The sequence below is a fragment of the Cupressus sempervirens genome, chromosome 11, assembly GCF_028749045.1.
Source record: "Cupressus sempervirens isolate cs-2001-9-10 chromosome 11, ASM2874904v1, whole genome shotgun sequence".
Lineage (NCBI taxonomy): Eukaryota > Viridiplantae > Streptophyta > Pinopsida > Cupressales > Cupressaceae > Cupressus > Cupressus sempervirens.
The window spans coordinates 502,740,352-502,754,174 of NC_143128.1; the positions used below are offsets into that span (position 1 = coordinate 502,740,352).

Genomic DNA, 13,823 nt, shown 5'->3' on the forward strand with positions numbered 1-13,823 from the left:
TCATTTATCAAGAGTACTCACAATGCCAACAACATAGAAATTTGAGTTAAGCTCTTGGACATGCTCACTAAGCTCAAAACTCTTTGTGGCCCTTCTAGACATGGGGTTTAGATATAATTGGAAAAATATCTCTGGCACAATTTAAAGGCCATATTTTTATCATCACAACCTCATAGTATTTTAGTAAGTGGGTGGAAGAGGGCCCATTAAGGTCTACCATCACTGAAATTATCTATCAATTCGTACTAGACAATATCTAATTTCATTTTGGTTTATCTTCCACTATTGTCTCAAATAATGGGACATATTTTTAAAATGAGGTAAAATAGTTATAGAAATATTTTGTGTCCTACATCACTTCTCTATAGCTTATTATTTTCAATCCAACAGTTAGGTAGAAGCCTCTCACATGACCATTGAGAAAATATTGCAAACATTTGTAACTAAGAATGGGAGAGATTGGCATACCCAATTAACCTATACTTTTTGGGCTTATTGCACGAGTGTCTCTATAGATACATGATCTACTCCTTATAGCCTAGTATACAGAGACATTGCTATCATGCCCCTAAACTAGAGATACCATCATTATGTGTCTCCCTTAAAGGAGTGATTGGTGATGACACTAATAGTTTGAATTATTTGCATGAGTTAAAAATGTTGGATGAACATACTCTATGCCTTTGAGCTTCTTAGAAGGTAAGGTAGGTAATCTCATTCTTTGCAAATCCAAATGAATGTAAATGTGTCACCTAGTCAAAGAAGGAAATTCAACCCAATTGGCTGGGGCCATATGTTTTCACCTTTTGCTTATAGGTAAGGAGCCTACAAGTTAGCCCCCATGGACAATAACCCTCTCAAGGAACCCATGAATGTGGTTCATCAATAATAGTGTTATGCCTAAATGTGTCATACAGTATGAATCCAAGTGAACCCCATGACATATTGTCATCAACAAGAGTGTTTATCTTTGTGGTAACAACCATGTTTGTGATATGTGTGTGCATGTATGGTGTGACTACAACTGTAAAACATACATAAAGAAAGCCAAGATAATAGAAGAATGGAATCTGAACTCCAAAAACCTATACAATGCTAAAGTGCTTGCAAAGTAACCTAGTCAATATTGCTATTAAACAAGAGTCTGCAGCCTAGTCGATATAGCCAATATCTTGTGATGGGAACCTGATCATACTAGCTGTTTAGGTAGGGACCTAGGTCCCCAATTGAAAAGCTAGGTTGTCCAGAACATGCCTGCTGTTTACAGTCAATAAATTTCTATAACCTCTAATTAAGTGATTTTTTTGGCTTTTTAGACCCCACTTCTAGGACTTTTGTAATAGTATTTATTTTGATTCTAAGCAAAATGTGTATGTTGGATAACAAGAGTATCATAAATTTGGAAGTTTATCTTGATGGATAATTCACAAGAAGGAATTTGGTACATTTATATATTATCTAGTGTCTTTTTAATATTGTCATCAATTGAGACTATTATTTATATATCCTCTGGAGATGTAAGACTATCATGCTTCTGGCTGCATGTACAAATAAGAAGTTTGAAACACTATTGAAGCATTTAGCACACACTACTATCAAATCAGCTAGGTGATAAGTATGTTGCAGCTTTATTGAAACTTCATGGAAGATGTTTGGTATCATTCATTATTGATTCCTAATTATGTATTGAGGCAATAGTTATAGTGTTTTAATTTTGACCTTTTCTAATAGCCCTGGGCTAATAGTTCTGATTGGTTGACTATCATGTTCATAATTTTGCCACATTCAATATGGTAGCTAAATCAAGACATTAATCCTTGATTGGAGCAATGGAGATATGGTGTATTCATATACTCATAACTATAGGCAAGTTGTCTGGACTCTGGTGCAAAGTTGTAGAATGATTTAATCTAAATCATTGGTGAAGAGACAAATTGGACCTGAATATTGAAAGCAATCTTTAACCACTTTATGTTGTTGCCATATTGTTAGGAATCTTCTGATACACTTTTCTTTGAGTATCCCATGAAATATTTTGAAATTTTTCTTAAGGTTGATCCTTCCAATGTTTTATACAGTGTCTAGTGAAAGGGGATGTTCTAGGGATAGGGGTAGGACATCCTCCTTCCTACCCTTGGGATGTCTCCTAGGAATCCTCCTCATTGGGAAATCCCAAGGGGATGCAAGTCCATACCCAACATCCCCGTGCTATCTTAGAGATGTCCTAAAGTCCTCTGCAGTAGCCAACTTTCAACATGACAAAAAGGAAAACTTTAAAATTTTATCAAAAAAACCCATGTTCCCATACCCTCTTAAAGCTAAGCAGCAAAGGTTCTTGGTATTCCAAGGTTTGACCTAGGAATCCCCATAAAAGTTTTACTAAACATGCAAGCCTTTAAGGGTAAGCTCATGTTAGTGACCTCAAACCTCAATTCTCAAGATCCCTAATAGGAGAAAATAATTCAAGTACTTTTGAACTCTTTGTCTGAGATTCTCGTTTCTATAATGATAAATTATTAGACATTTTAAGGGAATCCAAAGAAACACTTTTCAAACCACAATTTCTAAAACCACACTTTAAGCAAGCAATATTTTATAGTCCCTTACTCCAAAATCCTTGTTCAATGTGTATCAACCAAATTAGGCTTTGCTCCCGATCTATCTTCCTACAGTTTTTTTCTAGAGAGGTTTTTGAAGTTGAGTAAACTAGTATTCATAGTCATTATTTGCAAGGAAGAAAAAAGAAGTTAAGCTAACCATGGCTTTTTATAGTTGGAAGCAATCAATAGTCTTGTTTAGTTTCATTGGATATTCAAGAATCAAGAAGTGAGAATTATAGATACTTCATGTCAGTTAGAATAATATTTGAAACCCTATGTAGGACAATGGCTTATGGATACAGGAATATCCAGCACCCACAAGATAAAATGCTATATCAAATTTGCATTACAATCAGTCATCCATAGGGACAAAAATAATCAGTGTGGAGTCATTCATTCAGTGGCCATATCCATGAATGATGTAGTAATTAACAGAATTGGAGAATACAATTTTTATTAAAAATTATGCCTATCATAAAGCAAGAAAAATAATAATTTTACAGAATTAATGCTATTCATAATGGAATTAATGCAAATCAGTTGAAGAGATTTCATGGCAATCATAAAGCAAGAAAAACAATAATTTTATGGAATTAATGCAATTCATAATGAAATTAATGCAAATTAGTTGAAGAGATTTCATAATGGAATTAATGCAAATAAAACTACTATAATTGGGTATAGCAAGAGAAATATTTTAGTTCTTGTGTACTACCACTTTGCTACTTTTTTTTCTCCCATATCTTGCTAATAAGAAAAGGGAATCCAACGCACAAGAACCTATAAATATTTTCTCGTAGAATTGTAACACTTAATGTAATCTATTGCTTTAAACTTTTTTCTATCTAGCATCTTTTTTGCGCATATTTTTCAATAATCTGATGATTAAATTGTAGAATTGTCATTCAAATTCATATTAGAATGCTATTACTAAGTATTCAGGTTAGGGTGAGATCCCCCATACATAACATCACCAATTCAAGTGGAATCAAAATTTCTTACCGCCAAAATATTAGAAAACTAGTGCATTTACTCCAAATTAAAGCTAGATTAATACAAATCTAGCATGTGATCTCTATGAACAAGAGGCAACCAAACAATGGAGGTGTTGAGACCTACTTTTGCATTCATGATGTTGTTACTTCGGTAACCATACAATTGTTGAGCGGAATAACAGATTGATTGTCTTACTCATATGTTAAACACAAATGCAATATCAACATGAGTGACTTAGTTGTATACCATTTGAGCATTGGAAGCCTTTGATTGTCCATCAAAATAGTGTTGCAAGAACTTCTACCAATTCGAGCTATAGTATGCAGATTTCCCTGCAAAACAACTTGAACATTTATTTTTTATTAAAAGAGGGATAAAGCTTATTCAAACTAAAAAGAGATTACAATCAAAGAGCACAAAAAAATGAGCATTAAATGCAGAGGAATGTGTTTGAACTCTGAATCTCAGCAACACAAAGACAAAGTTCAATTCAAACATCTTGTTAGTGCTAATAGTTTTTTAATCAGTTTCTTCGGTAGATGACTAAATAGACCGTACTTGTTAGTGCTACTAGTTTATGCATGCAAAATCATTCTAACTTTTGATTGATTTTGTTCGGATAGAAATACTGAACTCAACTAGACTTTTGATAGTGACTAGTACAAAGTCTATTGGAGTATATGCAGGAGGGTTCTATGACCTCAACTTTTGCTGGGCACCAGATTCAGTAACTCTCATTTGCTTTACATCAGGTGTTCTACACTCTTTCAGAGATGCTTTCCTCCATGTGCTTAGAATGTTAATGCTCTATAATTTTTATTTTGTAGGCACAACAACCAACCCAAAGGGAGTAGCAATCAACCATGATGCACACATTGTTCAGTCAAAAGAAAAGATTGCCATTATAGGCTACAATCATAATGAAGTAATCAATCTCTTGAATATTTATACTTAACTTATGATTTGTGTTGTGATATTGCTATCAGGATTTAACTGTGTAGTTTTTTATTATTTTATGGTTAACTTATGAATTGTGTGTTAGAGCTCTGCACTCTGCAGTTATTATGCTTCTCACAACACATGTCCCAGTTTAGCAAATTAGAAATTTGTCAATTTAAAAAATAGTACAAAGAGTACAACTACCCTTAAACTTCACATACTAAGGAAACATTAGGCTTGGAAAAAGTAAGTCAACTTTGACTATTTAACACTTTAGCCTAGGAATCAAGCCTTAATGTGTGATGTTTAAGCCATCAACTATAGAAAATAATGTAAGAATTATTTTCAAGATGGCTCCAAATTATAGAATCTAGAAAATTCTCATTTTTTTCTTCCTCATCACGTTTGATAGGTTTATCTTCATACTTCTCCACTATGCCACATTGGTGGAATCTCTTCGGCATTGGCCATTGTACTGGCAGGAGGATGCCATATCTTTATACCCAAGTTTGAAGCAACTTTTTCTCTATTTGAAATACAAAGATACTCTATATTAGCGATGATCACTGAACCAACTATGCTTGCTAATATAGTTACATATTGCATCAATTCGAGGTATGCTAATAATTACTTTCACTTGCGTAACTAAATTCTCTTACTAAAAACATAAAAATTAAAATGTTTTATTCAGACCATTCCAAAGTTCAAACTCTCTTGGAAAAACATGGTTTCTTTTGTTTGTCAAAACCTAGTAGAAATAAGAGGTTTTATCAATATGTAGTAAAGTCATAGTAAGAAGAGATGTAGTCATGGTAATCTTTTGGAAAATGTGGCTGCACACAAGTTAGAACCAAACCCAAGTGTTGAGCAGAAGGAACATTTGCTGAGCAAATTTTTTCCATGAAACAAAAATCTCAGCTATATTGTCAACAGTAAGATCAAATACTAACCACATATATCACTATAATGTTTGTACTTGAAAAATTTCTTTGTCTGTTTGCTGCTTTTGTAAAACTATAATGTTTGTAAAGGTTAAAAATGAACTTGCGGGAATAAATCTAATTTGGACACTGCTAATTGTCTATCCCTTATGCTTTTGCAATAGAAGAAAGAAAGGAGAATCAACACTATGCTTTTCAAGTCTTGAGAAGATACTTAATGGAGCTAGAAGCCTGTCACCACAACTTATCAAGAAAGTCATTGAAATTTTTCCAAGAGCTCAGATCTTTTCGGCTTATGGTTAGTTTACAGTCTGTTTTAATAATAAGAAAGGGAGATGATAGAATCATTGAAAACTCTCCCATTTAATGATTTCTATTAACCTTTATGTCATGTTATTTTCTTTCATGTGGTTGCATTCATTTACCTTTTTCATATTACTTCCTAAGGAGACTAATTCTACTTCTTTTTCTAAACTCTTGTTTGTTATTATTTAAAAAAAGGCTTGATAGAGGCCTATTCCTCAATGAATTTCACTCTTGCCCATGATCCAATCATTTGACAAGGCAGTTTTACCAAAATACAAGATTATTTCGTGGATCCAACTGATCAGAACAATTTTCAAGATTGTTGAATAAGAGTTTTTCTGGGAAAGCCTGCTCCTAATGTGGAAATATAGATAGAACATAGTGATGAATGTCTTGAAACAAATTATTCAATGTGGGGACTATAATGAAAAGTGGCTCACATGTGATACTAAAGTATTGGGGCTAAAATGATTCAACCATAGTAGCATTGAGTGAAAATGGATGAATAAATACAAGGGATCTTGGATGGATTGATGAAGAGGGCAAATTATGGTTTCTTGGCCGATCTAAAGACATGATTAAAAGTGGTGGAGAAATTTTTTATCCTTTAGAGGTGAGTGTTTCTCTTCTAGCTCAATGCCAACTTATAATAACAACATCTGTTGTAAAATTGCACCCATAAAATCATCTTGTTCTATTGTGGCAATTTATTCTGTTATTGTTCTGGATATGTTCACCTCTGCTCAATTACTTTTGGTACTTTTTGGTTCTTTTTAAAGTCTCCCATCTACAAAAACTTAAGTTGTTTCAAACAAAAGCACTTCAACTTTAGTTGCTAAGCATAATTTACATTGATGGTCAAGATGATACTCATCTATTTCATATATGCTAGTAAATAATTTTCTACCATAACAGGTAGAGAAGATCCTATTATAGCATCTAAAGATTTTGGTAGCTATCATTATCAAAATCCTAGATCCAAGTTTTTTTGAAATTGTTACTGCATGCATCTAGCTAAGGGACAGTTGGCACTGGGAACATTAGAATTTTGTAATGCTGAACAATGTAGCTATGAATGAGCAAAAAAATTATCCCCAATGCTACTACAATTTTTTTGTAAATAGCAAGGACTTTCTGGGTACACCTCTCTTATCAAACTATTTAAAAATTGTAGATTATGTGGCTATATTCTTTGTAACATAGCCTTATATGTTGTAAAATCTTCAATGAAGACACAATCGACAAGGTTGTATTTGGAATCAACTGTGTATGTTTTGTAATTAATATTTCATATCATTTTCAAGAATTTATTATTGGATTGTCTTCCCACACCTTAAAAATGTAAAGAAATGGTTTGTGCTTTGTATAAAAAGGTTTAAGTCACCAAGGATGTTCTTCCCACAGAAAGAGCCATTTCCAAGAACCACAACAAGAAAAGTGAAGAGAGATGCACATAAGAGAGAAATTATGTTGAGATTTCAACCCTATTCGGAATTGACAACAGCTAGAAGCAGCTTGTAGAATACAATATTGTTCTTAATTTCTGACGAACTCTCTTCTATTCATTTTTGTGTGTTATGAATAAAATAGAAGACAAAATTCCCAAATAAATTAGACTGTCAACTTTGCTAATTGAAAATCTAAATCTGAGATGATTTAGGGTCCACACGGATTTGAACCAGAGAAGCTTGTATAATATATGTTTTTAGAAATTCATCCTAATTGGAGTGTTTCAAGTTGGATATAGTTGATTTGAATAACTACCGAGAATAGAGGCTAGTAGGTCAATTTTTTTTGGGTTAAAAGCTTAGTATGCTTGAGCAAGAGAATAATACGATATAGGCTACAAAAGAAAACAAAATAAGTAATATCATTTTTTGCAGAAGTCAATCACAGGATTGCTGGAACAAAGCATATATTCATCATGAAAGTCATGGCATGGGTTGCATCTCCCTAAAGCTTGCCCACATTATCCAACGATCATAAAAATTATTCTCTTGTTTCACTCAACCACAAAATTGAAGCCGTCTACCATGCCACATAGCATAAATCTATCTCTGGGATAAAGACATAAGAGATGTAACTACCACATGCCCAGTTCTAGTAAAGAATAGCACATATAAGTTTGACAAACTCCACTTACTCAAGGACCAGTTAGCATCTTGGAAAACTTGTCCCTCAAGCTTATTGTCAATATTAGGTTCATCGGAGGCACCAAAACCACACCTAGATTCGAACTAGGGACCACCTATTTACAACATTAAAGAGTCACAGTGAGTAACAAAAATAAGATTAAACAACATTACCTTGAGCGGAAGAGACCCTTCTACATCTTTGACTTGACGCCAAAACATGAAAGACTCCAACATCTGATGCAACCTATGTATTATAATAACCTTTTTCGTAGTTTCAAGCCAATCCTCTTCAGAAGACTGAGATGGCGCATCCTTTAGAAAGGGTTTAGAAAACCAGTCATGAAAAGCTTTCAGATTATCAAACACTTCAAGCATAAGCTAATTCAAAAGGGACTAAAGTTCTTGAAAATTGCCTGATCTATAGTCAGATGCTCAGTGTTGATGAGAAACTAGATGCCCTCTACATCCTGCGTGCGCTCCATGTTTTGATCATTCACCAATTCTTGTTCTTGTGCAACTCCTGCACATGCTCCGTGTTAAAAATAACAATGAAATAGCCCAAAACCCTTTTTCATTAACATGTTAAGCTCATGTTGGTCAAAATTTCAACCAACATGGGCATGGATTTAATAAAAAAGATGTTCTTCCTTGCATGTTCCAACCAATTTTACCCCATTTTAATAGATGGTCAAAAATTTTGGTCAAAAAACGGGGTCAAATGTACTAGTGAGTTGATCTTAAACTTTCATACAATATCCTCCTCGGTCAACCATGGATTCATGCTATGAAGGTAATTCCATCCACATATCATCAATGCATCAAATTTCTACATCATGGCACTGAGATAACCATCCATGTTGATCCTAAACCCTTTGCTTATTGCAATGTGGTAGAAGCCTCATACACCAATCATTGTCGTGGAATTGAGATTGGCAACACCATGGCTAGCTCCTCTATCACTTGCCATGATCCAAATACCATTTTAGCCTCAACCCTATTGGCATTCAAAATTGTAGCCCGAATTTTGAGCATTGTTGAGAAAATTGAGCCCTATAAATGCTTTTAAATGCCTATGTACCTGGCTGTACCTTTGAGACCCCTAAGGTGTTCAATGCATCTAACACCTTCCTTTTAGTGCACCTACTTGTTTCATGAAGTTAAATCATCATTTCGAGCTGTTTGGCGAAGTCCTATTTTGAGCCAGTGTCATTTCTACATTTTACCCTAAGTGTCAAACAATGACAAGAGGCCTTGTTTGCATTTGAATATCTTGCACCCAGAAATGTTTCATGATCTACCACTTTGGGAGTATCTAATGTCCATACTTGAGAACCTATGTTTCAGATTTTGAGTCATTTTGAATCTGTTTGACTAGGTTTTGAATCCCTCAAAGTTGGTCAGTTACTGTTTTCATGCTTTTACAATTAATTCTGAATTCTGGGAAGCCCTGTTTGACGAGTTGTAATTTTGACCCAGTTGACCATAATGCTAAAATTTCTTTTTTGTTGTATTATAAATGTTAGAGACTTGTTATGTTTCAAGTTTCAGCTTATGACTAATCTGTTTGATTAGTTTTCAAATGCAATTCCAAATGCAATTTATAACTTTTTATTGGTGTCAAGAAGTGCAGATTTGTCAGGACCCCTGTTTGTGATGTTATAACTCTTAATCCAAGATAGGTAGGATCAAATGGATTGTACCACTGTGTTGTCCACTGAAAATACTTCAAGTGTGCCAATTTTTAATTGTTGATGAATCCATTTGCACACTTTTTTAGGCCAATTCCATTTGCAAAAATTGATTTCTTGTCATTGTTTCTAGTTTGCAAAATCCAAGTAGCTCACTTTGACTGCTCGCCATTTGCGCCTCGTGATTCTTTGTGAGTCCAAATCACAGACTCATACTGTCATCGTGATAGAGAATGAATGTCCTAGTTTTCATCTCCCTATTTGCTCATTTGCCTAGTTTTCAAAGCCAAATCCAAACCTTGTTTGTTGTTTTCTGACATGTTTTCTTGCAGGCAGTTCTGAGAGGTCAACTTTGACAGCGAATATCTTTTGACCCTGAATATTTCATGAGACAAGATTCGACAGGGTGCAAGTGTGTGGGACAGAGAATCAGTGTGTTTGATTTCAAAGCCCGGTTATCTGTTTGGGTCATTTTTTAAAGCTAGTAGATAGGTCCTGTTAGTAGAAAATCACACTTTGCAGATAACATTTGAAATGATTTTTAATGATCAATTAGTGCTCGAATTCGAGTTTAATCAATGCTAGATGCTCATTGAATCAACTTGAAAAGTCAATCGCTTGGAAACAAATTTTTTTTTTAGCCGGGCCACCATGTGACCCAACTCCTATGATCAAGATATGGCTTTTCATGCAAGTAGGGGCCATAAGCATTGTTGAATTGCAAGGGTGATTTATTCTTAATGGTGTCCCTATGTTAAAACATAAGTGCTTGGAGAGCCAAAGGAAGAAACACACAATTGAGAAAGAAAAGTACAATCTATTAGTTGAAGGCACAAATCTTGTAGCTGCAATAAAGGGTTGTGCAAAGGAAATTGCAATACAATTTGTTTCTATTGTGGCTCTTTTTGGAGATATGCAACATGCTCCTATTGCACTGATGAAATCACTCACTGTTAGGGGGGTAGATGTGTTGGTGAAGAATTTTGTAGAGCAATTTGAACATGCAGGTATTCTAGATATGGGAAAAAATGAATTATTGCATTGATTGCAAAAAAGTTTTGGTCAGAGAGAGAAACTTTAGCTTTGATTTTGGTTAGACTGAAGCTTTACATAATTATCATATACCTACAAAAATAACACAAGAAAATATATTATGAGAAATCACAAAGTATTAAAAAAAGTGAGGTTATGAGGGTCACAGCCAGATTTATATTAAATTTCCTTGCTCATTTACCTCCAGAGTTTTGGAGTTTTGCTGGTCAGATATTCTTGTCAAGATTGGGTACATTATCAGCTTCTCCATCTTAGTTCTAGTGCTAGTTATATTGGACACAAAGGCATTGGCTTTAAATCAATATTTCATGTGACAGATGCACTGGAGATTCATTCTAATGGTTTTCATGTGAAATTTGATGTAAGTAAAGGAGAACTTGGTTTCATTTTGCCAACCCTTATAGCTCCTCTCAGCAATCTTCACTCAATAAGTAGGGAGTTTCCCCACATTGCTGGCATCCCACGCAGTCAAAGAGGTGGCAGAGATCAATCAAGGCAAAGGTGTCCACATCTAAAGGGGAGGCAAGGTTATGAAGCCTGCGACAACTAAATAGAGAGAATCCACGCCAGTAAGAAGGATCACACCAAGTTTGAAGTAGCAAGGAACAACAGTCATGCAGGTCCAAGAGGCAGAGTGTCATGCTAAGAAGCCACTACATACATAGCATCTCGCCAACGCAATCAAAAGGAAACCTGCATCCAAACAAAGCCACCCACGCATGATCAACGCAAACCATGCCACATGTTAAAAGGGAAACAGGGCACCATTAAAAGGAGGAACCTGCAATTTTTTTCAAAAAGACATCCACGCTAGCACCAATCAGAGCATAGAAGGAAAGGCCTACACGTAGGTTAAAGAGAAGCTCATGCCAAGAACAAACAGAGTTCACACATCACAAAAGATGCTCCACATGTGTAGAAGAGGAATACCACACAACGCCAATAGATTTACGGATTTGTTGGAAGATCACCCACAAACATAGAGGAACCCGCATAATGCAAGGAGGCGGCATGATGAAAAGAAGAATCTGATGTCAAGCCCACCAACTTCAATTGGAAGAAGCCATTGCATACTCAGATGAAGTGTATGCCTGGGGATTGCAATTTCAAGAGGCTCGGATCATGTTGTCAAATGCATGCTCTTCTTCCTCAGCCCCATCTGCATCTTCTTTGCAACAAATTCAAGAATGCCAAGAGTACGATGATGATGTCCAGGTTGCATGTGGGAAACAACCCAAGAGTGACAATGTATGGATTTCCTTGCCCAAAGGGGCCAAGATAGAAGACGAGTGACACCTTGCAGCAGGGGAGACTTTGATAAAAATGTAAGTAGAGAAGGCATTTTTTTTGGTTATGAGCCACAGTCAAATAAGATGGAATCTGCAGAGGAACAACCCACGATAAGATAAATCCACAACAAAAAAAACATAAAGGAATCCACGCTAAAAGAACCTTGTCAAATGCATAGAAGGGGGGGGCAATGTAAAAGGAGTCATGACATCTAAAGCTTTAATCCCACATTGAGCGGGTGGGCAGAGATTTTATGTTTAAATACAAAAACAAACAGTATGTGTTTTGTATTAAGTGACATGTCCTTTTAAAAAGGCCAAGTGTGCGCTGATGGGGACCATGATTCTGGCCAACCAATTGGTGCCATAAAACACTTTTTGAAATAAAATAAAAATTAATGTTGCCAGAAAGATGAGATAGAGGTCACAGAAAAATCCAAAATCCGGCTAGTTGCTATGTTGCTAGTCAAAAAATTCAAGAAATTTCGGCTAGCGACATAGTGACTAGCCATAAAACTTCCAAGTTCAGCGAGGAGATAATAAGCAGCATGGGTCTTGCTACAGATTTGACAGCAAATCGGGTAGCAACAAGTGGCAGCTGACAAAATGATTAAGCAATGATGTGGCAAAATCCAAACCAATCAGAAGGTGCCATGTGGCATGGAATCTGAGTTAGGTCATGACGTGGTGAGCAAATCTCAGAGACACACCAGATCGTGCCACGTGGCAGATTAGAGGGTCGTCGCTATGTCGCCAAGAGGAAGCTGCTCACTCGTTAGTATAGTGACATAGCGAGTATGATGTGGCATGTTGACGTGGCGGTGAGCAGGACCAACAATGTAGTGACATGGCACAGTGAGGTGGTAGAACAGAAGACCAATTAGATCGTGACATGTGTCACCAAGCTAGTCAATAGGTTTGACTCGAATAGAGAATGGTGGAGATTGTTGGAAGATTCAAATTTTAATATTCTATTAATTTCCCCCCAAAAATTGTTGTGCAATTCCTTTTTAAAGTTGGAGTTTTAATATAGTTAAAACTATATAAAAGGGATAAATTTTTGCAAAATGCCATGAAAAAAATGAACAGAGGCCTGATTTTCAAACGACCATAACCTGGGAAATTTTTGTTGAGAACTGGCACTCCAATATACCACTAGAACCAAGAGAATCCAAATTTTCCATTTTTAAGGTCAGTTTTTACACAGGACTTCATCGGTACGCTTTGTAAGCAGATTTGCAATTTTAGGGGCATTCTCAGTAAAAGGGGCATAATTTATTATGGAAAGTCAAAGTTTGTTAAAGAGCATGTTTGAAGACCTTTTGAAGCCTGATTGTGGTAAAAATAAGCTGGAAAAGAATATATTGCATTTTGAAGGTTACATTTAACTAATTTTCACTTTTTACTGTGAATTCATTTTAACATCAGAATCAGTTGCATTCTTTTATCATGAGACTTCTGAGATATTTCTGCCTAGTAGAGGCCAAATCATGGGATTTGATAGGCAGTTGAAGAGAGAGGGTAGAAAGAGGTTTTTTCATCTTCTTGGGAGGGAATTTCAATTGGACTGATGTCGGATGTAGAGAAAATTCGAGAATTCCTTCTTCCTATATCATTCCCTTTCTTTCTCATTGTACGGGTTCCAATCTTTTGGAGAAAATGGACTCACTGCTGTGATACCATGTTTTGATTCCAGTTTTGATGCATTCCAAATACTGAGACACCATTCTTCAACATAATTCTCTCATGTGAACAGCAGTAGTGCAGATAATACAACAAGTTCTGATATGTTAGGTGTTTTCATGTTTTAATTTTGTGCATCTGAATGTATAGTTTCAAGGAAATCAATACATATGAGCAATAATTTCACTAGTTT

General features: G+C 35.4%; 1 pseudogene; it reads left to right on the forward strand.

Moving 5' to 3' along the window:
* Positions 1-4,019: 4,019 nt before the first annotated feature.
* LOC149530570 (2-succinylbenzoate--CoA ligase, chloroplastic/peroxisomal-like) lies at positions 4,020-7,303 on the forward strand (annotated as a pseudogene).
* Positions 7,304-13,823: the final 6,520 nt, after the last annotated feature.